This window comes from Barbus barbus, assembly GCF_936440315.1.
Source record: "Barbus barbus genome assembly, chromosome: 33".
Lineage (NCBI taxonomy): Eukaryota > Metazoa > Chordata > Actinopteri > Cypriniformes > Cyprinidae > Barbus > Barbus barbus.
The window spans coordinates 28430751-28454734 of record NC_136761.1 but is presented as its reverse complement, the minus strand read 5'-3'; the positions used below and the strand labels follow the sequence as shown (position 1 = coordinate 28454734).

General features: G+C 38.5%; 1 pseudogene across 1 annotated transcript; it reads left to right on the top strand.

The window, feature by feature from the left end:
- Positions 1-967: 967 nt before the first annotated feature.
- LOC306853341 lies at positions 968-23984 on the top strand (annotated as a pseudogene). The gene is made up of 15 exons (XR_013786057.1): positions 968-1535; positions 1870-1965; positions 2046-2279; positions 11811-11967; positions 12108-12155; positions 13955-14135; positions 17120-17184; positions 19188-19238; positions 19436-19793; positions 20728-21307; positions 21642-21737; positions 21818-22051; positions 22546-22705; positions 22846-22893; positions 23114-23984. The product of XR_013786057.1 is annotated as an uncharacterized misc_RNA (transcript).

Sequence of the window (23984 nt, the reverse complement as noted above, 5' to 3'; positions counted from 1 at the left end):
TCGTTATTCTGAAGAGCATTAATAAATGGTTTATTTGTGTAAATACAGTTATTATTTTGTCTTGTGGACTATACATAAGCATATGTTATGTCAAATAGCTTATTCAGAGCAGCACTTAATAAAACCAGCAGGATATTTTTGTATCTGTCAACTGTATCTATCAAACTTCAAAAATGTATCAATCTTTCAAATAAATTCAAATCTGTTTTGATAAACTTAACTTTTCTAAATATTAAAATTGCTTTGAATTTCTGCTCATTCCAATTCTACTTCTAAACATAATTCAAACTACAATTTTGTATCTCGTTTGCTCCCTCAATTCAAAATCATTAATTGTTTTGTAATTTAAAGGTGTTCTCAGTTCATCTAAAGGATGCACACCACTGACATGAAACAGAACAGACACTGTAAAGACTCACCATGCACTCTGTCTCTGTGTGTGTGTGTGTGTGTCCATCCGTGTGTGTGCATGTTTATGTGGTTTATGAGGACACGAATTTGTATAATGACATGGGTATGACAGAGGTATTACAATATGAAGGTGGTTTATGAGGACACTGCCTATGTCCCCGTAATTCAAAAGGCTTAAAAAACATACTAAATGGTGTTTTTTTGAAAATATAAAAATGCACAAAGTCTCCTGTGAGGGCTAAGTTTAGGTGTAGGGTTGGTGTAGGGCAATAGCACACACAGTTTGTTCAGTATAAAAACCATTACGCCTATGGAGAGTCCCCATAAACCACAAAAACCAACGTGTGTGTGTGTGTGTGTGTGTGTGAGAGAGAGAGAGACTCTACAGGAGCAGCAAAGAGGAACCTGCTTTATAGACTCGCAGACAAACCCCTTTTACTCACGTGACTCAAACACAGAAGCAGGAAACAGGAATCATGTGAGTTCAGGGAAAGAGAAACGTAAGTGTAGTTGAGCTGTTGTGTGTTTGTGTCTCTGTCTACTCTTAAGCAGTAAAATGGCAGAAGCCAGATTTTTTCAGGATGAGTTCTTGTGTGCAGTGTGTCTGGATCTCCTGAAGGATCCAGTGTCCATTCCCTGTGGACACAGTTACTGTAAGAGCTGTATTACAGACGTCTGGGATCAGGAGGATCAGATGAGAGTCTACAGCTGCCCTCAGTGCAGACAGACCTTCAGTCCAAGACCTGCTTTAGCTAGAAACACCATGCTGGCTGAAGTGGTGGAGAAACTGAAGAAGACCAAACTTTCTGCTGACTGTGATGCTGGAGCTGGAGATGTGCAGTGTGACGTCTGTACTGGAAGAAAATACAAAGCCGTCAAGTCTGGTGTGTCTGGAGTCTTACTGTCAAACTCATTTTGAGCGTCATGAGGATTTTCATTCACGTAAGCCATACAAAGTGACTGATGCCACTGGACAACTGCAGGAGATGATCTGCAAGAAACATGAGAAGATCCTTGAGGTTTTCTGTCGCACTGATCAGAAATGTATATGTGTTTTGTGTACGATTATTGAACATAAAAACCACGACATTGTATCAGCTGCAGACCAAAGCACAGAGAAACAGGTATTTAAAACTTGTGATCAAGTCAATACTCAGTGTAGTGATCCAATAATCTGTTTATTTTCTGTGTCGAGTCACAGCTTAATTACACAGAAACACTGTCAGTGTGAAGCTCTACATCTGTTTCAGTTTCACTTTTAGAATACTTACACTTGCAGTGTGAAACACGCCTTAATCTTCATGTTAATGTATGATGATTGTAACCAATCATCACTTCTGGAGTTTGAACCTACAGCCATTACTTATCAGCTCCACTTTTACTGGATTCATCTGTTCACATGATGATTTAGTGCCAGTAGTTTTCTGTGAGATTCACTATCATGTGTTTGTCCTGCAGAAGCAGCTGAAGGAGACGCAGAAGACGCTCCAGCAGAGAATCCAGCAGAGAGAGAAAGATCTTCAGCAGCTGAGAGAGGCTGTGGAGTCTCATAAGGTGAGTCTGGAGAAGAAGAGAAGTTTGTCTCAGTCTCAGTTCAGACTCACTGAAGCCTGAATCACTGTGTGTCCTAACAGCGCTCTGCACAGACAGCAGTGGAGGACAGTGAGAGGATCTTTACTGAGCTCATCCGCTCCATTGAGAGAAGCCGCTCTGAGCTGATACGGCTGATCAGAGATCAGGAAAAGCAAGCAGTGAGTCGAGCTGAAGGACGACTGGAGCGACTGGAGCAGGAGATCAATGATCTGAGGAGGAGAGACGCTGAGCTGGAGCAGCTTTCACACACACAGGATCACATCCAGTTCCTGCAGGTAACACAGATCTAGAAGAACAGCATCATAGTGGACTTGAGCAGATCCTGCTGTGACACCAGACTCACAGAGAAACATTGTCATGGTGAAATCGATGAACTCAATAGTACAGATTCTGAATAACGTTCATCAAAATTGGATCAGGTGATCCTCAAACCTGATAAAATAGATGTTTATTTGCCTGTAACACATTGATGAATTTGACCATGAAGACCCCAAACATGAATTCAGGCTGTATATTAGCAATAATTCAGTGTATTGAAACCAAACCAAAGCATGTCTTAAGGGCCAGTGGTGGAAAGAGTACTAAAAAAATTGTACCCAAGTAAAAGTATTGCTATATAATTTGGAATAATTTACTTGAGTACAAGTAAAAGTACTGAAAAATAATGACTCAAGTAAGAGTAAATAAGTAGTTTGCTGAAAACTACTCAAGTTACTGCGTTACAAAGTACTTTAGTATTATTTTTCTATTTTTACCCAAAATGAGGTGATGTGAGCATTATGGAGTATTAAACACTCTCATGTAATGTCTGTTTCATAAGTGAGACTCATAGACCCAATATATTACAGAGATCCAATATACTGTTACACATGCGTTTTCTTTCACAACTGTTTACGTTCACTTACATAACCGACTGTGTTATGAGGATATTTTGACATATTTTTGTGTGTATTTGTTCTTTCAAATGCAAAAAGACATGGAAGATGACTCAGTTCAGTATCACGCATTATACAGTATGAGAGGCAGCTTTTTGTGTGCACGTCTTGGATGTCAAGTCAAGTCAAGTCACCTTTATTTATATAGCGCTTTTTACAATGCAAATTGTGTCAAAGCACTGCACAATATCAAAAAAGGAAAATAATGTGTCAATAAGTTTAAATAGTGTCTTTGCAATAAGGTCGGCGATATCGCTGGAAATGAAGCGTCCCCAACTAAGCAAGCCAGAGGCGACAGCGGCAAGGAACCAAGACTCCATCGGTGACAGAATGGAGGAAAAACCTTGGGAGAAACCAGGCTCAGTCGGGGGGCCAATTCTCCTCTGGCCAAACAAACCAGCAGTTCAGTTCCAAACTGCAGCAAGTCAGATTGAATGGGCTCAGCTGGTTCCAGTGGTCTTTTCCGATGGCTGTCTAAGTGGCGGGGTCCTCAATGGGGATCTGTCTCTGGCGTTCATCCAGGTGTCTGGCCTCTGCCTATGATCAGGGAGACATACGTCATCTCCCGGCGCTGATCCTCCATCTCAGGTGTTCGGTCATCTCAGATCATGTAGTGGTTGGATCCAGACTGAAGTTCTGTAATTCCTAGCTACCACGGGATGTTAATCCCGTGGCAGAAACGTAGAGACAAGCAGAGACATGATTAGCGTAGCTGCTGTTCCATCTAAGCAAAAATAAATTAAATTGTTCAACCCAAGCTAAAGAATAATAATAATGTACATTTGATCGGATATAACTGCAGTACAAGATTATAAAATGCATTATGTGTATGCTTGGCTAAAGAGATGTGTCTTTAATCTAGATTTAAACAGAGAGAGTGTGTCTGAACCCCGAATGTTATCAGGAAGGCTATTCCAGAGTTTGGGAGCCAAATGTGAAAAAGCTCTACCTCCTTTAGTGGACTTTGCTATCCTAGCTACTACCAAAAGTCCAGAGTTTGCGACCTTAGGGAGCGGGTTGGATTATAGCGTGGTAGAAGACAAGTTAGGTACGCAGGAGCTAAACCATTTAGGGCCTTATAGGCAAGTAATAATAATTTGTAAATGATACGGAACTGAATAGGTAGCCAGTGCAGAGACTGTAAAATTGGAGTAATATGATCATATTTTTTTGATCTGGTAAGAACTCTAGCCGCTGCATTTTGGACTATCTGTAGCTTGTTTATTGAAGATGCAGGACAACCACCTAACAGTGCATTACAATAGTCCAGTCTAGAGGTCATGAATGCATGAACTAGCTTTTCTGCATCAGAAACAGGTAGCATGTTTCGAAGCTTGGCAATGTTTCTAAGATGGAAGAATGCTGTTTTTGTAACATGGGAAATATGATTTTCAAAGGACAAGTTGCTGTCTAAAATAACACCCAGATTTCTGACTTTAGAGGACGTAACAGTACATCCGTCTAGTTGCAAATTATAATCCACGAGATTCTGTGTACTGTTTTTTGGTCCAATAAGTAATATCTCTGTCTTATCTGAATTTAATAGGAGGAAATTATTGGTCATCCAATCTTTTACACTTTTTACACAATCTATTAGCTTAGATAGTTGAGAAGTTTCATCTGGTCTTGTTGAGATATATAATTGAGTATCATCAGCATAGCAATGAAAACTTATCCCGTGTTTTCTAATAATATTTCCAAGGGGCAACATGTAAATTGAAAATAGCAGAGGACCTAGGACAGATCCTTATGGTACTCCATACTTTACTGGTGATAATTGAGATGACTCCCCATTTAAATGAACAAAGTGGTAGCGATCGGACAGGTAGGATCTAAACCATCTTAAAGCCTGTCCTTGAATACCAATATAATTTTGTAATCGATCTATGAGTATATTATGGTCTATAGTGTCAAACGCAGCACTAAGATCAAGTAATGCTAGCAATGAGGTGCAGCCTTGATCTGAAGCAAGTAGTAAGTCATTCGTAATTTTAACAAGTGCAGTGTCTGTACTATGATTGGGCCTGAAACCTGATTGAAATTCTTCATAGAGATAATTTTTTTGCAAAAAGGAGCATAATTGAGTAGACACAACTTTTTCAAAAATTTTTGACATAAACGGAAGATTTGAAATGGGTCTGTAATTTGCCAGTTCATTAGAATCTAGTTGTGGTTTCTTAATAAGAGGCTTAATAACCGCCAGCTTGAATGGTTTTGGGACGTGACCTAAATATAACGATGAGTTAATAATATTGAGAAGCGGTTTTTCTGCTACGAGTAACAACTCTTTCAGTAATTTAGTAGGTACAGGATCTAATAAACACGCTGTTGGTTTAGATGCACTGATAAGTTTATTTAGCTCTTCCTGTCCTATAGTTGTAAAGCACGGCAGTTTTTCTTTGGGTGCGATGAATGAAGCTGAAATACTAGACGCAGTAGAATCGACATTTGATATTGTATTTCTGATGTTATCTATTTTATCAGAAAAGAAATTCATAAAATCATTACTATTAAACTGTGGGGGAATATTTAGATCGGGTGGTGTCTGTTTATTTGTTAATCTAGCCACTGGTCTAAATAAGAACCTTGGATTGTTTTGGTTATTATCTATGAGTTTGCGGATATTCTCTACCCTGGCAGCTTTTAGAGCCTGCCTATAGACCATTTCACGGACGTAAACAATAACAAAGGCGTTGGAACGCTACTGCGCATGTCTGGTCCTGAAGCATTTCCGGTAGCGCCATTTTAAAATCTCAGATCTATCAAAACCTATAGTGCAAGCGTATCCCTTTTAAGCCTAGCGAAAACGCAAGTTAGGTATTTAAAAAAATAATAATAATAATTACCCTTTAAATATGACAGAGAACATTAAAAGTAGTGTTCCGGACGGCTCTGATTGATGCTGTGTGCGTGTACACGAGAGATGGCGTTAAACGCGTATCGCAGTCTGGATGCTTACAATTAACTCCTCAGAAGTTGGGATCATTTGTTTGTACAATGGATGACATCAGTCTTATGTTCGGTTAAACTGAAGCAAGACAAACAGTGTTACTTACGATCTTATCATGGTGTGTGCTAAGATGTCAGGGGAGGTTTTTGGTGGACATTTCACTTGCATAGCTGGGTCAGTCTGTATGTCTACGCATTCATTTTTATTTGTACAGCGCTTTTCACAATACATATAGTTTCACTGCAGCTTTACTGAACATGCATGTTTATTACAATGCTAAATGAATGCTAATAAACTAAGCACTACATCCCATTATTACTGATTTCAATCGTTTTATAATGTGTGCTTAGTGGGGTCAAGTTTGTTGCTGTGGAACAGTGCGAGAATGCTCTATCTGAGCCATCATGTGGTCATAAATAAACAAGATGAATGCAGTTCAGTGCCGACTACCGTGTTTTGCATAAACCTTTATTAGGTTTTTTTTTTTTAGATAAAGTATAGCCTACATGCAGATTAATAAATGCACACACACAAGTTTATATGTGGGTATGTATGTTTTTATGCACATTTACTGTAAACACACATACAGGTAAAAAGTGTGGCCACTATTAATGTTTTTGAAATAAGTCTCCAATGCTCATCAAGCCTGCATTTAATTGATCAAAAATATAGACAAAAACAGTAATATTTTTAAATATTACAAATTAAAATAATGGTTTTCTATTTTAATATGCTTTAAACTGTAATGTATTTCTGTGATCTGCAGCTGTATTTTCAGCATCATTACTCCAGTCTTCAGTGTCACATGATCCTTCAGAAATCATAATAATATACTGATTTATTATCAGTGATGGAAAAAGTTGTGCTGCTTAACATGTTTATAAACTGAGATAATTTTAGTATTCTTTGAATAAAAGAACTGCATTTATTTGTAATATAAATGGTTTGTAACAACATGCACTACTGTTCAAAAGTTTGGGGTCAGTATTTATTTAATTTTTTAAGAATATGAATACATTTATTCATAATGTTTTTTATTGATTTTAAAAAGTTATAGTAAAGACACACTGTTAGAAAAGATTTCTATAATTTTGAAAATTCCTGTCTGGATTTAATTAATCAATCCTGTATAAAGCATCACAGGTTCCAGAAAAAAATATTAAGCAGCACAATTGTTTCCAACACTGACACTAACCAAATCAGCACATTAGAATGATCTCTGAAGTATCATGTGACACTTAAGACTGGAGTAATGGCTGATCAAAATCCAGCTTTGCATCACAGAAATATAACGAATATTAAAACAGAAAACCGTTTGACAATATTACTGATTTTGTCTGTATTAAAAACATAAAAAAATAGTAATGTGTCCAGACATTTGACCAGTACTGCAAATAAACAAAAGACAGAGACTGTTTCCAGCATATTTATTAACATGTGATCAATATCAAAAAGCAGCAGGCTGACCATATGCAGCTTTGAGTACTACATTGCATTTCATCCTCAAGTTCTCAAACACATCTGGGTGTTCATATGGTCACATGTGGTTTGGCACTGTCCTGTCTCCCTGTAGCACTCACTGTCTGAGCTGTCTTACATTACAGATGATGGCTTTCCTAAAGACAGAAGTAGAAAAACAATTATTTTATTTATATAATAATAATAGTATTATTTGTAAATGTTGTGCATTAAATAAAATAATTTAATGCACAACATTTACAAATAATACTATTATTGTTTAATACATCAGTACATGTTGGAATTAACATTAGACAAGCATAAGTGATGACAAATGTTTACCGTTAGCTTTTGTAAACTACTGCAGTTAACTGTTTCACTATTCAACATTCAAGTTTAGAGAATACATTTCTATAATGTCTTACTCACTGCATTTATCTGCTTACAAGATAGCTAGACAACTAATGAGAACTCGTATTTAATTATAGCCTACATAACGCTTGCAATAAAACAGAAATAAAAGCTTGGCCTTTTTCACTTCAAAAGAATCAAAACGCTAGGCGCATATGTAAACAACTGCTTCTTCACTGCTGCAATCCAGGCGCGTTTCTCGGGCATCTAACCCTTTAATTTCCGATTATTTATAAATTAATGTTAGTTCGAGCCCAGCGGGAGCAACCCAACCACCGAACTACAAGGATCTAATTTTAATTTCTACATTTTAAACAGCAGGATTAAATAAATTAATCGCAATCCCACTGTGCATCAAGCGCCTGCCGCCATTGTTTTGAACACTAACCGGAAACGTCCGTGGAACAAAGACGTCACTTCCTTATACCGCCGAATATCCGTTGAAATGGTCTATAGCTGGACATACTGTTTTTCCACGCAATTCTAAAAACTTCTAATTTAGTTTTTCTCCATTTGCGCTCAAGAATACGAGTTTCTTTCTTGAGAGAATGGGTATAACTGTTGTACCATGGCGCAGTACGTTTTTCTCTAACCTTTTTCAATTTGAGGGGGGCAACAGCTTCTAATGTATTAGAGAAGATAGTGCCCATGTTGCTAGTCATTTCGTCTAGTTCATGTGTATTTATGGGTACACAGAGCAGTTGAGATAAATCAGGCAGGTTATTTGTGAATCTGTCTTTGGTGGCTGGAACAATAGTTCTGCCCGGACGATAACGCGGAGCCATATAATTAATATCAGTAATACGCAGCATGCACGATACAAGGAAATGATCAGTAACATCGTCACTTTGAGGTACGATATCTATATTGGTAAGATCAAGTCCATGCGATATAATTAAATCTAGAGTATGATTAAAACGATGAGTGGGCCCGGTGATGTTTTGCTTGACTCCAAGAGAGTTTATTAGGTCAGTAAACGCAAGTCCTAACGCATCATTTGTATTATCAACGTGAATGTTAAAATCTCCGACAATTAGCAGTTTATCAACATTAACTAATAGATCTGAGAGGAAATCTGATCAACATTAAGCAGAAGTAGTTTGAATGAGTTAAACCTCCTGTATCCTGTTTTCTGAGTAACATTGAGAATATCACTATATATTGTTGCAACACCGCCGCCACGACCAATCTGACGGGGCTCATGTTTATAACAGTAGCTCGGTGGAGTAGACTCATTTAGACCAAAATATTCATTTGGTTTAAGCCAGGTTTCAGTCAGTCAGAGTACATCAAAATTATTATCTGTGATCATTTCATTTACAATAACTGCTTTGGGTGAGAGTGATCTAATGTTTAAGAGCCCAAGTTTTAAAAATAGTTTTTGTTCATTTATTTTGCGTTTTCCTGGTTTAATCACGGTCAGATTTTTTCTAGATCCTGCATTAAATTTATATTTTGACCTCGCTATTCGGGGAACAGACACAGTCTGTATAGATTGGACAACGCAAGTACTTCTATCTTTTAAGTGGGTAGAACAAAAGTTATCATAGCAGTTATTTGAGAATTGGCTTACTAGTCAGATGGAGCGTAGCGTCCTGGAGATGTTGTCCGACAGGAGTTCCGCTCCGACTCTGCTGGGGTGCAGGCCATCAGCACGGAAAAGCCTAGGACGCTCCCAGAAAAGATTCCAATTATTAATAAAGAGCAGTTTCTGTTCTTTACACCATGACGATAACCATTCGTTTAAAGCAAACAGTCTACTGAACCTTTCGTTTCCTTGTCGATACGTGGGAAGCGGTCCTGACACGATGATCGTCGCCGTGGGCGATGTGCTGCGTACCGTCTCGATCAGGCTCCTGTAGTCCCTCTTCAGTGTCTCCGTCTGCCGCAGCTTGATGTCGTTGGCCCCCGCGTGCAGCACGACAGCACCGATGTTCTCGTTGCCCTTCAGGATCGCAGGTATCTGCGCAGAAACATCGAGAACACGTGCACCGGGGAAACAGTGAGTGTGCACTTTACCTTCAGCTGACGTATCACGGACGTGCCGGACGATGGAGCTTCCCACGACCACAGCATCGCGTTCCGTCTCGCGGAGGGGGGCGAAGCGGTTCCGGGTGGAGATGAAGGACATCTGGGAAGATCGCGGTCTGGGTGCACAGGGTCTGTGTGTGCACCAGAGAAAACGGCGCATGAGTCTTATTGACTTGAATAGTTTAAATTAGCTGTTTATGTGCATGAGTCTTCTTGTGCTTGAATGGTTTAAATTCATATTAAAATGTGCACAAAGGAATCGATATGAAGAATCAAAATTTTAATTTGTATAACAAGTATCCGATTCCAGAATTGGAATTGATTTTTGATTCCCAAGCCTAGCTACAGGTTAATATTAAATAAAATGCTCTTTTATCCTTCCACCAAAAATTTGCCTGGAGTCCACCATTGCTATTGTAGTCTTAGTCTTAGATGTCACGCCCACAGACCGTTGGCTTAACATCTGATGCATATGGCACACTTATCTGGAAACACTTCAGGAGTGTCGGAGTCATCGTCGGATTGGTTCAATTATACAGGATTTCCAGGAGATGAGTGTGTTGCATTCTTTAACATTCCGCCTGGAAACAAAGATGCTGTGACGCCAAACCCCCTCACGAAATAAGAAAGCCGTCGAGTTTACAACTGTGACGACACACACTTATCAGGATAAAATAAACGCTGGATTTTTAATAGTGTGTGAAATATTTAAAGTTTGCAGCATAGAATCTTTCAAATATGTCCGAGAGTTTTACACACCGGTCTGTTATTGTGGCCCCGAAACGTGACGCTGAACGAAAGGAACTACGATTGGTTGTTTGACATGTCGGTCAAACGGTCTCATGAGTGGGCCTTGGCCAATGAAAGCTACCAAACATTCCAGACCTACAGCCGTCAGTCTGAAGGTCTGGCTACGCAAGACTATTGCTATTGTATCAAACAACACATTTACGTGCATCTGATTGACAGAAAAATCATTGTTTATGATGAGGTTATTTCAGCTTTGTACGAAGTTTGCTTTATACATTTAGTTTAAATGCACTTTACCATTCAGTGGAACTGTGCGCATGCATTTTAGACACTTACATTATTCGTGCTCCGTCCATGCAATAACTGCATCCCTCTATCAACCGAGTTTTCTCTTTACTTACACTGCTGAATGCTCTGGTAATATTAATGGTGTGACCTATTTCAGGAGCTGTCAAAATTACAATTTAAATTACAATTTCAGAGCCTAGCTCATACATTCACAAAAATATTGAAACGTTAATGATACTGATTAAAAACACCAACACCAGTGATTCACTGTCAAAGCAAAGCGTGGTTTGAATGCACTGCCCCCAGCTGAACTGGAGGTTTTGATTGGTTTTGCACCCAAGTCAGACCTAGCTGAAGCGCAGTGCCCGTCAAACGCCAGCTCACCCTGTTTCTCCATCGGCAACTTTGTCCATTTTGTATTTTTGTACTTTTGCCGAAAAATAAATGTAGCGAAGTTGAATACTTTTACTTGAGTTGAATAAAATTTAATTATACATTATATTTATTAAAAAAATTGAAAAATTTACTCAAGTACTGTAAAGAAAATATTTGTAATTAGTTACTTTACACCTCTGCTTAAGGGTCCTTGTGAAGTTTCAGTGTCTCTAACTGCTCTAAAGTTATAAATAATGTTGAATCGTAGCCTTTGAGCTGCTTTTCCTGAACAAATCTACTTAACCCTACAATGAGACTCCATTGATGATCTTGAGTTGTTAGATGGACATTTATGTTCTTAGCAGATGTTTTATCATCCAAACTGTTTCCTAGAAAGTTCACATAGAGTGTAAGTAGCAAATAATAGAATCTGTAGCTCTGATGTGATTTAATGAATATGAGAAGAATGAAGCTGATGCTGTGAAAGTGCTGGATTGAGGTGAGTTACTAAACATCAGTCAAGTCAACAAGAGCCACACAAATCTGATGTTGGTGCAGGTTATTGGGTGAAGTGTGGAGCTGATGGTTTTGATTTCTGTTTTCTGTAGAGTTTCCAGTCTCTCTCAGCACCTCCTGAATCTACAGACATAAATGATCTCTTCAGTTCTCTCATCACTTCTGATGATCTGAGAGAATCTGTCCATCAGCTGAGAGACAAACTGGAGTATTTCTGCAAAGAGGAGCTCAAGAAGATCTCAGACAGAGGTAAAGTCCTGGAGATTCATCTGCTCTCAGAAACCAGTCCATCATCATCTCATATCATGGAGAACATCATATTAGAAATGTGTTAGGAATGGATGCAGCATCATGAGAATCACACTGTTCATGTCTGTTGATTTCCACAGTCACATTCACCAACATTGTTCTCTGGACCAGGAACGACTTCCTACAATGTAAGTCAGTAAGAAAACAAGCAGAAAAACTCACTGAGTTCATGTTCTTCCTGTAGAAGGAGAAAGAGTTTTATAATTGATTATGTAAATGATAGGGCTGCCCTCGACTATATATTTTTTCTGATCGACTAATAGTCATTCATTTGAAGCGATTAGTCGACTAATTGCACGTTTATATTAATGAACCATTTAATTCGTAATAATGACCCTTTAATGGCCTATAGCCTATCAGCGCTCAAGCGCATGCATAAATCTTACCACAGAGCACCGCAGAAGTAATGATTATGAATATTTCAGGGAAAAAACATCATAATAATTAATTGATAACCTAGTGTTTTCTGTATTTTCGGCTGCAGTGATGAAGTCGACTACACGGACTCGTTATCTCCACAGTGAATGTGCATATTTCTTATGGATTACATAATCTGAAAATATTTGTTTTCCATTTTTCGAGATTTTGCTAAGTGTGTTATTGTACTGTGGAGAGCTGACTCCTAAAGTTTTTAATATTCTTTATGTGTGATGGTTAGTTCTCACAGGAGTGACATATATTAATCTTTTCCAATAAGTTTAAATTGATTTTTACCTTTTATGGGCATTTTTACCTTTTATAAAGCCATTTTTGTCTAAAAGTGTGCATGAGCAATGAGTCAAGTTTAATCGGTGAATTAGAATAAGAAGACATTTGGGCTGTTGCCAAGCAAATTAAATCAGCATAAACAAAATTCATCTTTGCAATGCAGAGGAAACACAGAAGCTGCATCTGAAGTGGCATTTAGATGTGTTAACACACTGTTTAATGCAGGACATGAATGCATTTAACCTGCACTAACAAATGCATAAATAATGTTTTGATATATTAAACATAAAACATTGAATACTGATATTTGAAATTATAAAAAAAAAAAAAAAAATTGAAAAGATACTTTAAATGTGAAATTAAAACCACCTGCAGGTGGCAGCAAGTCACTGTTAAGAAGTGAGTCATTGCGACTGAACCAAATCATTTAAACGGTTGATTCATTCAGGAACTAAACACTGTCATGTTGCTCAGAAACGCAAAACAGCACAGTGGCCTTGTTTGGAATTATTTTTATTGTCGAAATAGAGCAAAAACTGGCGATATGGTGTCTAAAATGTAAATCTCTTAATATTAACTTCTTGTTTATTGAACTATTGTAAAAACTCAATATCACATTTGTAATCATGCTAATTTTTGGAGAAGAAAAACGGCACTCTTCGTTTGATATTAACTATATGAAATTATATATATACATATCTGCCCCCATATCTTGAATTTTGTGATCATTCTAAATGTTTTTAGTAGACTGAATCATGCAGTGAAAGAACACACTTCACGTGATGAATGTGTGCATTCTGTAGTGTGTTTTGTTTGGTTTTTGCGATATACTCGATAATATCAAATTATCACAAAAATCACATCATTAAAACTATTTACAATTACCGCTGTATTTAACTAATTACGATATTATCGCAGGCAATATATATCGCACACCCCTAGTCCTGACTGATGTGCTGTAATTACAACACAGAGGTTAATGACTTGTCTGTCACGGACTTCGTGACTTCACCACTTTCTGTGGATTTTTTTTCCTGCGACTAATAAAATTGTGATCGACTAAGCCTCTCTTAGGGGGCAGCCCTAGTAAATGATGATTTGCACAGGATATCTGGTCATCTGTAATGAGACACTGATGATACACTGAACAAAGTTCAGCTACATGAAAAGATCAAACAGATTCATAATTCCTGATTCTGATGTGTTTTATCTCCATCAGATTCCCATCAGCTCACTCTGGATCTGAACACAGTGAATAAACGCCTCCGTCTGTCTGAGAACAACAGAGTGATTATTAACACTAATACAGTCCAGTCGTATCCTGATCATCCAGACAAAGAAACTCAGGAGAATACAGGGCTTAAATGGAGTGAGACAAATGAGATAATGAAATTTAACAGGTGAACAGAATGAATGATGATTAACTAATAATGAGAAAAATTAAATATCCTTTTTTATAGTACAAAGTACATCCTTTTGTAGGCATACATGAGTCTATAGCTACAGAATCATAACAGCTGCTATAAAATCATACATACTAGACTATATGACTATACAATCATAGTTGTTTTTCTCCCAAACTGTAATTCCAGACTACAGTGTTTGAATATGATGGACAATTCATTGTATTTAAATTTCTTACGGCACGATGATGTTTTCATGCTCTATATAAAACAATAAAAGTAATATGAGTGTACACTGTAACATGATGAATGCTACGAGTCTAAGTATGTTTAGAACATGTTCATGATTAATAGCCTATTCTGTTCAAAAATAGATTTTAATAACGTACTAAACAATAATAATTCGTTCCTCAGATATAAAAGGTCTTTTTTGTTTACGATAGTACAAAGTATGCGTGAGTCTAAAACCTATATATATATATATATATAGAGAGATGCTCCTGATGTTAACATGCTCACAAATGTTTTTGGTTGTTTGTATTTTATTGAATCAGGTACCTGAACCACAGATGAATCCTGATGACTTTCTTCTGATGTTGGTACAGTGCTCTCAGAGGAACACAGTTTGATGTTCAACTACACTGATATTCTATGGTAAAACAAGATACTTTACTACTGATCTTTTTTTTTTCTTCTTCTTGAATCCATGGACATAAGTAAATATCAGGTATTTGTTTCACTTGTTGAACAGAATCTGTTGCAGGAATGAGTCAAAGTCTGTTCACATCTCTGTGGTTAGATCAGTGCACAATAATGTGTCTTTGACCATCATTATGTATGTTTTGATTATACTGTGTTGTAAATAAAATACAAATCATTTAAAAACCCCATTTTTTCAGTCTCCTCACACTCTCTGTCTTACCTGTCTCAGTCACAGTCACACTGATGGGCCATTAGCAGCTTTAGGGGAGGGCCCTTTGTCTCTCAGGTGAGAATCACTTAATATTCAAGCCCATTACCACTCCCTCGCATATACGCTTTTTATCACAAAACATGTCTTTAAAAATTTAAATCAATATATTGTTTTCTGTGAATGAGTAAGCTGAATGATTTTCACATAATTGTGAAGTAAATATTCTAGCCTACAAGACTGATTACACAAAAGTCTTATTCAGGACGATTTAGTGTGGCTTTTATGGCCTTATTTCAGCTACATTTTTTCCCCAAAACTTACTAACCACGCATAATATTTTTTTTCTAACAAATGCAAACATGTACATCCACCTTGGTCACATATTATTGTAGCATAGTTTGTGCTGAATACAAAAAAATACATGTTGGTCAATGGTATCTTATAAGTAGCTGAAATAAGCACAAATATCAGGGCATGTCAAAACATCTCAAGGGCCCCAAAATCACCTCAGACCCCAGAGGGTTAAGAAAAGGGTTACATAAGTATGACCTGAACCATTTGTGTACCATCCCAGAAAGCCCGCCCCAGTTTTCCAGTCTCTCTAGAAGTATGTTATGATCGACAGTGTCAAACGCAGCACTGAGATCTATTAGTACCAGCACTGATATTGTGTCAGAATTAAAACGAATATCATTTATTATCTTAATGAGTGCTGTCTCTGTGCTGTGAAGCACTCGGAAACCATATTGAAAATTGTTCAGGTATCCATTTGAGTTTAAGTAGTTGTTCAGCTGATTAAAAACTACCTTTTCAATACCTTTTTCAAAATAGCTTGATTTAGCCTCACACACTGTTAATTACAATAAATAGCTGAAAGAACTTTTGCTAAAAATAGAACAAAGACTTGAGGTGTGACTTCAACTCTGCCTAAAAATAAATGTTATTTTTTAAATGTAAAAGGGTTTCTGGTATGTGTAAGTTTGTGGGGTTACCATTGTGCAGAAGAGTAGAGTCTGTGGTAAGGAAGACGATTGGCCAAAAACCTTTAAGATTACATTACTTTATTTAAAACAAATAATGAACTTTTCAGCACAGTGATAGTCTGTTAACTAAGTGTTTATTATGAGCAGGTGTGCTTATGCTGTTGTAAACTAGCTATATTTTAAAATATGAAACATATAAATAATAAATTATGTTAAATATAAGAAATATATATATTTATATATGTGTGTATATACTGCATCAGTAAATATATGTTCAATATATTTTTACACATGCAGTACAATGTCTTTTCACATGTACATCTATATATATTATAAAGTGTATTACTGAATATAAAATTACATATGTTTTGATATATAAGTAAATATATTGCCACATATTTTTCAATATATGAAAGCGGCAATTCCTTATGTATTATTCAATATATTGTAATATATTTACACAATATATTATTCTGTATAATCTCTAATATACCGTTATGTCATTTAATATGAGCTTTCCTGTAGCTCAAATAGTAGAGCATGGCGCTAGCAACGCCAAGGTCATGGGTTCGATTCCCAGGGGAAGCAAGAGCTGATAAAATGTAAAAATTGTAACTTGAATGCAATGTTAGTCGCTTTGGATAAAGGCGTCTGCTAAATGCATAAATGTAAATGTAATATATTGATCATTCATGTATTAGGAAATATATTTTCTTTGCGTAAGGGTCAAACCTTTTCACTGGAGGCTTTTCACTCCCTCATCCTGCACTTTGCACCACTTGAAACAGCTTGAATAAAGAACATTATAACCATCATGGGAATACAATTTATTGCAGAACTGTATTATCTTGGTGTACCCTATTAACGGGGACCAGGAATTTATTCTATTTAAATATTATATCCTGTCGATGAGTAATGACACTTTTTAGTCACAGAGGAGCAACGTCAACTTAACTCACTATACAATAGATTTTTTTTATTTTTTGTATTTTTTATTTTCTATATGTTGTTTTTACTTCTGGGTTTATTCACATATGCACATATGCATGAGCTTGTAATCAGTAAAAATTATACTTTTTCTACAGACTTCTCTTGGCAGCCCTGCATTTCAAACACAATGGCAGCAGAGAAGTTTCTGGAACCAGTGCTGGTGAGGTGTGTTTGCGGTTCGCTACCCAAAGTTCTGCAAAGGTGCCTGGTCCATCCTGTTAATGAAAAACCATCATACGGTCAGCAGTTTCAGTCAGTTCCTAAATATCAGGCCATGAGTCAGCAATGATTGCGATCTAAACTTTTGCTTGCTTCTCCCAGCATGCATTAGGCCTCATGAGGGCTTTTCACACTTGAAATTGTTAACCCTGGGTAAACCTAAACCCCGGATAAACGGAATCGTAATTATCATAATCACGTTTCACACTGCTCATAATATACCTGGGTTTAACTGTTAATCCTGGGTATTCATTAACAGATGTTTCACACTGTACATTCCTAAACCCTGGGTTAACGTTCTTATTTGCATATTTGCGGTGTCACTGTCGCTGATTGGACGAACAGCAGCAACCTCTTTACACAGCATTTCCGCATCTTGCTAGTTATTAAAAAATGATGTCGCCGCGTAGATGTTTAGCCCTTGTAAGCCTACTGAGACGCAAAAAGGCAAGAAAACAAAGACAAATGTCCAAGAGAAAGAAAACTTGTCTTGAATATTTTTTTCTGACCAAATAATTCAGTCTCCTCGTCACTCCAGTTCACACGCTTTCCGTCGTTTGATATTTCTTACTTTTGAAGTTCTTACTTTACATTACTTTTCACTACTGACCTGCTGCTGTTTACAACATGCAGTGTAGGGTCAAATGCGGTGTTTACCCTGTTCTGGAGCAGGGTTTCATAACCCCAGGTAAAATGCGGTGCTAACACCGCTTTCAAATTACAGGTGTGAAACGCGTCTTTACCCGGGGTTAAATGCGGTGCTTAGAACGTAGATAACCCGGGGTTAAGCGTAGTGTGAAAAGCCCTATGGAGTCTCTGAGAGAGGAATACTGCAGATCATCACAGGCTCCATGAGAATGCAGCACTGTTTGTCTTCCTCTACACCTGCTCCTCTTTCCAGATCCCTCCAGAGGATCAACAAGGACGAGGCTGTTGTTGTGTATCTAGCAAAGCATTCACGATTTAATACACGTTAACAACATGTTAGTGTGATACCTGCACAGATGTTGGGCAAGTTACTGAAAGGTTTTTAAATGGGTCAGATTGTATATTTTTATATTTGTATATGAGATAACTTTTGTTGTGATTTAGTGTTATATAAATAAAACTGAACTGAATTACCCATAAATGCAGATCTACTTTATATATATCTGATCTAAACTTCATAAACACGTTTTTATACAGAAAGACAGTTTGTGATTGTGATGATTTTTTTATTGATTGTCACCAACATGGGGCCATTCAAATCCTTTATAAAGTCCTCCTTCTTCTAATGTCTGACACGACACATGCTGTCACGAATCCGGTCCATGAACTTCCGTTTACTCACCACCAGAGGTCACTCACTCACTACATTGACTCTTGCACTACACCACTGTTGCACGTCACCTCTGGACTGCATTTCCCATCATCCATTGCACTGACGACACACAGCTGTCACCAATCTCACATTGCTCTGATTACACAGCTGATCACACAATCACACTCGCTTTATAAGCATTGGACTTCCTCTATGTCATTGCCGAGTATTGTTCTGCGTATAACACTCTCCTAGTGTTAACTGCCTTACAGAGCATCTAAGTCTAAGTCTAAGTCTAAGTCTAAGTCTAAGTCTAAGTCTAAGTCTAAGTCTAGTTTGTTTTGTTTATAGTCTCGTTTCCTGTTTCCCACTCTTGTATAGTGGATTTACCCTTGTCTCACCGTTTCGGACTCTCTGTTTACCTCGTTTGGATAATTGCTCAGGTTATCGGACTACCCCTCTTCTCAAGCCCTCTGGATATTGTTCACCGATCGAGGACCCACACATGCCCTAGGATTACTCTTGTGTCTTGTCCGTGCCATACTCGTTTGCTGGTGTTTTGACCCAGCCTGTTATTTGGCTGTTTATTAATAAAAGCTTGCAAATGGATCCGCACGTCTCGCGTCTTGTTTGCCCCATTGCAGAATACTTGGCCACACAAGGATCCAGCGGCTTTTCCGAGGAACATTGGTCAGGTATGGACAATTGTTAGTCTTTAAACAAGGCTCGCGATCTCTGGAGAACTATATCCGCAAATTTTTAGCCATTGCAAACTACTCTGATCTACCGGACTGTTTGTTAATCGAGTTTTTTTTTTTTTGTGATGGCATTAATAAACCACTGCAATCTGAGTTTAGATGCGAAGATCCTTTGTTTACTGTGGGTGTTGCAGAGGAAGAACGTGACTCTGCATTTATGACCGAGATAGCAGCTGCGTTAGAGCACGCTCACAAAATGTCTGTGATAGCAGATCCCGTTCACAAAATGGCGGCCACAACAACACCCCGTCATGTCATTGCTGCTGCCTCAGAACCCATTAACATCGCAGCATGTTGCATCAGAGTGGTGGTCTCGTATGATCTGCCAGAGTTCGGTCAAGTCACCGCTGATCTTAAAGATCTAAGTAAAGTCAATGGTAATGAACCAAGCCAAGTCACCGTTGATCGTCACGAGTCAAGTAACGTCTCCGCTGATTTTCCAGAATCTCTTCTCGTCTCAGCTGGTCATCCAGAGTCACACCACGTCTCACTGTGCTTTGAGATCCAGCTAATCTGAGATGAATCTCATCTCACACATGATCTGAGAGGGACAAAGACACAGATTTTAAGCCATATGAACATACATGAACATGAACATCCCGGAGCAAATGCTGCCTTGCTCAAGGGTGTCTCAGTCATGGTAATGGCTCAGAGAGTGTTGGTTATTCACTCCCCCACCTACAATCCCTGCTGGACCCGAGACCTTCAGGTTACAAGTCCAACTCTCTATCCACTAGGCCACGACTGGCCCCTTATGGAGAGAGAGAATGTGTTCATGAACGAGCCTCAGGCACTATTTACCCTCTTTGACTCATTTTTAACATCGCTGTAGTATCAGATCACCAATGAAAGCTCAGCCAGGTTTCCTCAGATTCTGACACAAACTTTCCTTAATATGTGTCATTTTTTTAATATTAAAAATAAATAGAAAAAATTGATTATACAGGCTTATACGCACACAAAATAGAGTCAAAACAGTTTTCACTAAGATGTGAATTGTTAGAGAGTCGGACTTGAGACCCAAAGGTCCTGGGTTCGAGTCTCAATATCAGCAGGGATTGTAGGTTGGGGAGTGAATGACCAGCGCTCTCTTCCACCTTCAACACCACGACTTTTACTCCCTCAATTCAAAATCATTGATTGGTTTATAATTTAAAGGTGTTCTCAGTTCATCTGAATGATGCACAACACTGACATGCAACAGACATGGTAAAGACTCACCATGCATTGCATTTCAGTGTGTGTGTGTGTGAGAGACTCTACAGGAGCAGGAACGAGGAAGCTGCTTTACAGTCTCACAGACACACCTCTTTTACTCACGTGACTCAAACACAGAACCAGGAAATAGGAATCACGTGAGTTCAGGGAAAGAGAAGCTGAAGTGTAGTTGAGCTGTTGTGTGTTTGTGTCTCTGTCTACTCTTAAGCAGTAAAATGGCAGAAGCCAGAGTTTCTCAGGATGAGTTCTTGTGTCCAGTGTGTCTGGATCTCCTGAAGGATCCAGTGGCCATTCCCTGTGGACACAGTTACTGTAAGAGCTGTATTACAGACTTCTGGGATCAGGAGGATCAGATGAGAGTCTACAGCTGCCCTCAGTGCAGACAGACCTTCAGTCCAAGACCTACTTTAGCTAGAAACACCATGCTGGCTGAAGTGGTGGAGAAACTGAAGAAAACCCAACTTTCTGCTGACTGTGACGCTGGAGCTGGAGATGTGCAGTGTGACGTCTGTACTGGAAGAAAATACAAAGCCGTCAAGTCCTGTCTGGTGTGTCAAGAATCTTACTGTCAAGCTCATTTTGAGCGTCATGAGGAGTTTCATTCACGTAAGCCACACAAAGTGACTGATGCCACTGGACAACTGCAGGAGATGATCTGCAAGAAACATGAGAAGATCCTTGAGGTTTTCTGTCGCACTGATCAGAAATGTATATGTGTGCTGTGTACAATGGATGAACATAAAAACCACAACATTGTATCAGCTGCAGCACAGAGGACAGAGAAACAGGTATTTAAAACTAGCGATCAAGTCAATACTCAGTGTAGTGATTCAATAATCTGTTTATTTTCTGTGTCGAGTCACAGCTTAATTACACAGAAACACTGTCAGTGTGAAGCTCTACATCTGTTTCAGTTTCACTTTTAGAATACTTACACTTGCAGTGTGAAACACGCCTTAATCTTCATGTTAATGTATGATGATTGTAACCAATCATCACTTCTGGAGTTTGAACCTACAGCCATTACTTATCAGCTCCACTTTTACTGGATTCATCTGTTCACATGATGATTTAGTGCCAGTAGTTTTCTGTGAGATTCACTATCATCTGTTTGTCCTGCAGAAGCAGCTGAAGGAGACGCAGAAGACGCTCCAGCAGAGAATCCAGCAGAGAGAGAAAGATCTTCAGCAGCTGAGAGAGGCTGTGGCGTCTCATAAGGTGAGTCTGGAGAAGAAGAGAAGTTTGTCTCCGTCTCAGTTCAGACTCACTGAAGCCTGAATCACTGTGTGTCCTAACAGCGCTCTGCACAGACAGCAGTGGAGGACAGTGAGAGGATCTTTACTGAGCTCATCCGCTCCATTGAGAGAAGCCGCTCTGAGCTGATACGGCTGATCAGAGATCAGGAAAAGCAAGCAGTGAGTCGAGCTGAAGGACGACTGGAGCGACTGGAGCAGGAGATCAATGATCTGAGGAGGAGAGACACTGAGCTGGAGCAGCTTTCACACACACAGGATCACATCCAGTTCCTGCAGGTAACACAGATCTAGAAGAACAGGATCATAGTGGACTTGAGCAGATCCTGCTGTGACACCAGACTCACAGAGAAACATTTCATGAGTGTCTTATTATATAATCATCAGTCAGACTCTCATCTGATCACCTTCTTCTGAAAGAGATGCCATTTAAAAATGGCTTTCAGGTCTGGAAATCTCTTAGGAATCATTTCTATGAGCTCTTTCTTCTGGAAGATATATTTAGCTGTCAAACACCACTAGCACCACCAACAGTTCAAAACTTCACTAACATTTCAACCTTTTACCTAATTTTTCCTTATGATTTATTATGTCATGGTGAAATCAGTGAACTTGACAGATTCTGAGTAACCTTCATCAAAATTGGATCAGATGATCTTCAAACCTGATACAACTGATTAAGAAATTGATTAAAACTGATTAAAAGTCTGATGTTAGTGCAGGTTATTGGGTGAAGTGTGGAGCTGATGAGTTTTGATTTCTGTTTTCTGTAGAGTTTCCAGTCTCTCTCAGCACCTCCTGAATCTACAGACGGAAATGACGATCCCTTCAGTTCTCTTTTCTCTTCCGATGCTCTGAGAGAATCTGTCTGTCAGCTGAGAGACAAACTGGAGGTTTTGTGCAAAGAGGAGCTCAAAAAGATCTCAGACAGAGGTAAAGTCCTGGAGATTCATCTGGTCTCAGAAACGAGTCCATCATCATCTCATATAATGGAGAACATCATATTAGAAATGTGTTAGGAATGGATGCAGGATCATGAGAATCACACTGTTCATGTCTGTTGATTTCCACAGTCACATTCACCAACATTGTTCTCCGGACCAGGAATGTCTTCCTACGAGGTAAGTCAATAAGAAAACAATCAGAAAAACGCACCTAGTGTGTTCATGTTCTTCCTGTAGAAGGAGAAAGAGTTTTATAATTGATTATGTAAATGATGATTTGCACAGATATCTGGCCATCTGTACTGAGACACTGATGATACACTGAACAAAGTTCAGCTACATGGAAAGATCAAACAGATTCATATTTCCTGATTCTGATGTGTTTTATCTCCATCAGATTCCCATCAGCTCACTCTGGATCTGAACACAGTGAATAAACGCCTCCGTCTGTCTGAGAACAACAGAGTGATTACTTACACTAATACAGTCCAGCCGTATCCTGATCATCCAGACAGATTTGATGAGTATTTTCAGGTGTTGTGTAGAGAGAGTGTGTGTGGACGCAGTTACTGGGAGATTGAGTGGAGTGGTTATGTGTTTATATCAGTGTCATATAAGAGCATCAGCAGGAAGGGATCAGGTGATGAGTGTGTGTTTGGAGGTAATGACCAGTCCTGGAGTTTGTTCTGCTCTACCTCCTGTTACTCATTCATATACAATAATAAATGGACTGATCTCCCTGTGAAGTCCATCAGCAGTAGAATAGGAGTGTATGTGGATCACAGTGCAGGAACTCTGTCCTTCTACAGCGTCTCCGACACAATGAGCCTCATCCACACAGTCCACACCACATTCACTCAGCCGCTCTATCCTGGGTTTTATATTGGTTCTGGATCATCAGTGAAACTGTGTTGATGAATCAGAATAGACTGATGAGAAATGCTTTGAGCTGCATGATAAATCAGTAACAATGAGATGTTATAAAGTCTCTTGTTTTCTCTTTATGACATTAATATTGTGGCTGAACTTCTGTCAGTGAAATAACATATTAGAATAAATGTGTGTAATAAATCCTCATATAGACAGTAAGATCAGTGTGTGTGAGTCCTCCTGAGTGACCATGTGTTTCTGTGCTTTTCTCAACCTTTGTTTGTGTTGGACAAAATCAGTCATTTAGTTTTTATTGCAGTGTCACAATTTATATTATTGCTATCAAAATTACCTTTCAGTTCAAATGATAACAGTCAATAAATAATTGTCATTATTCA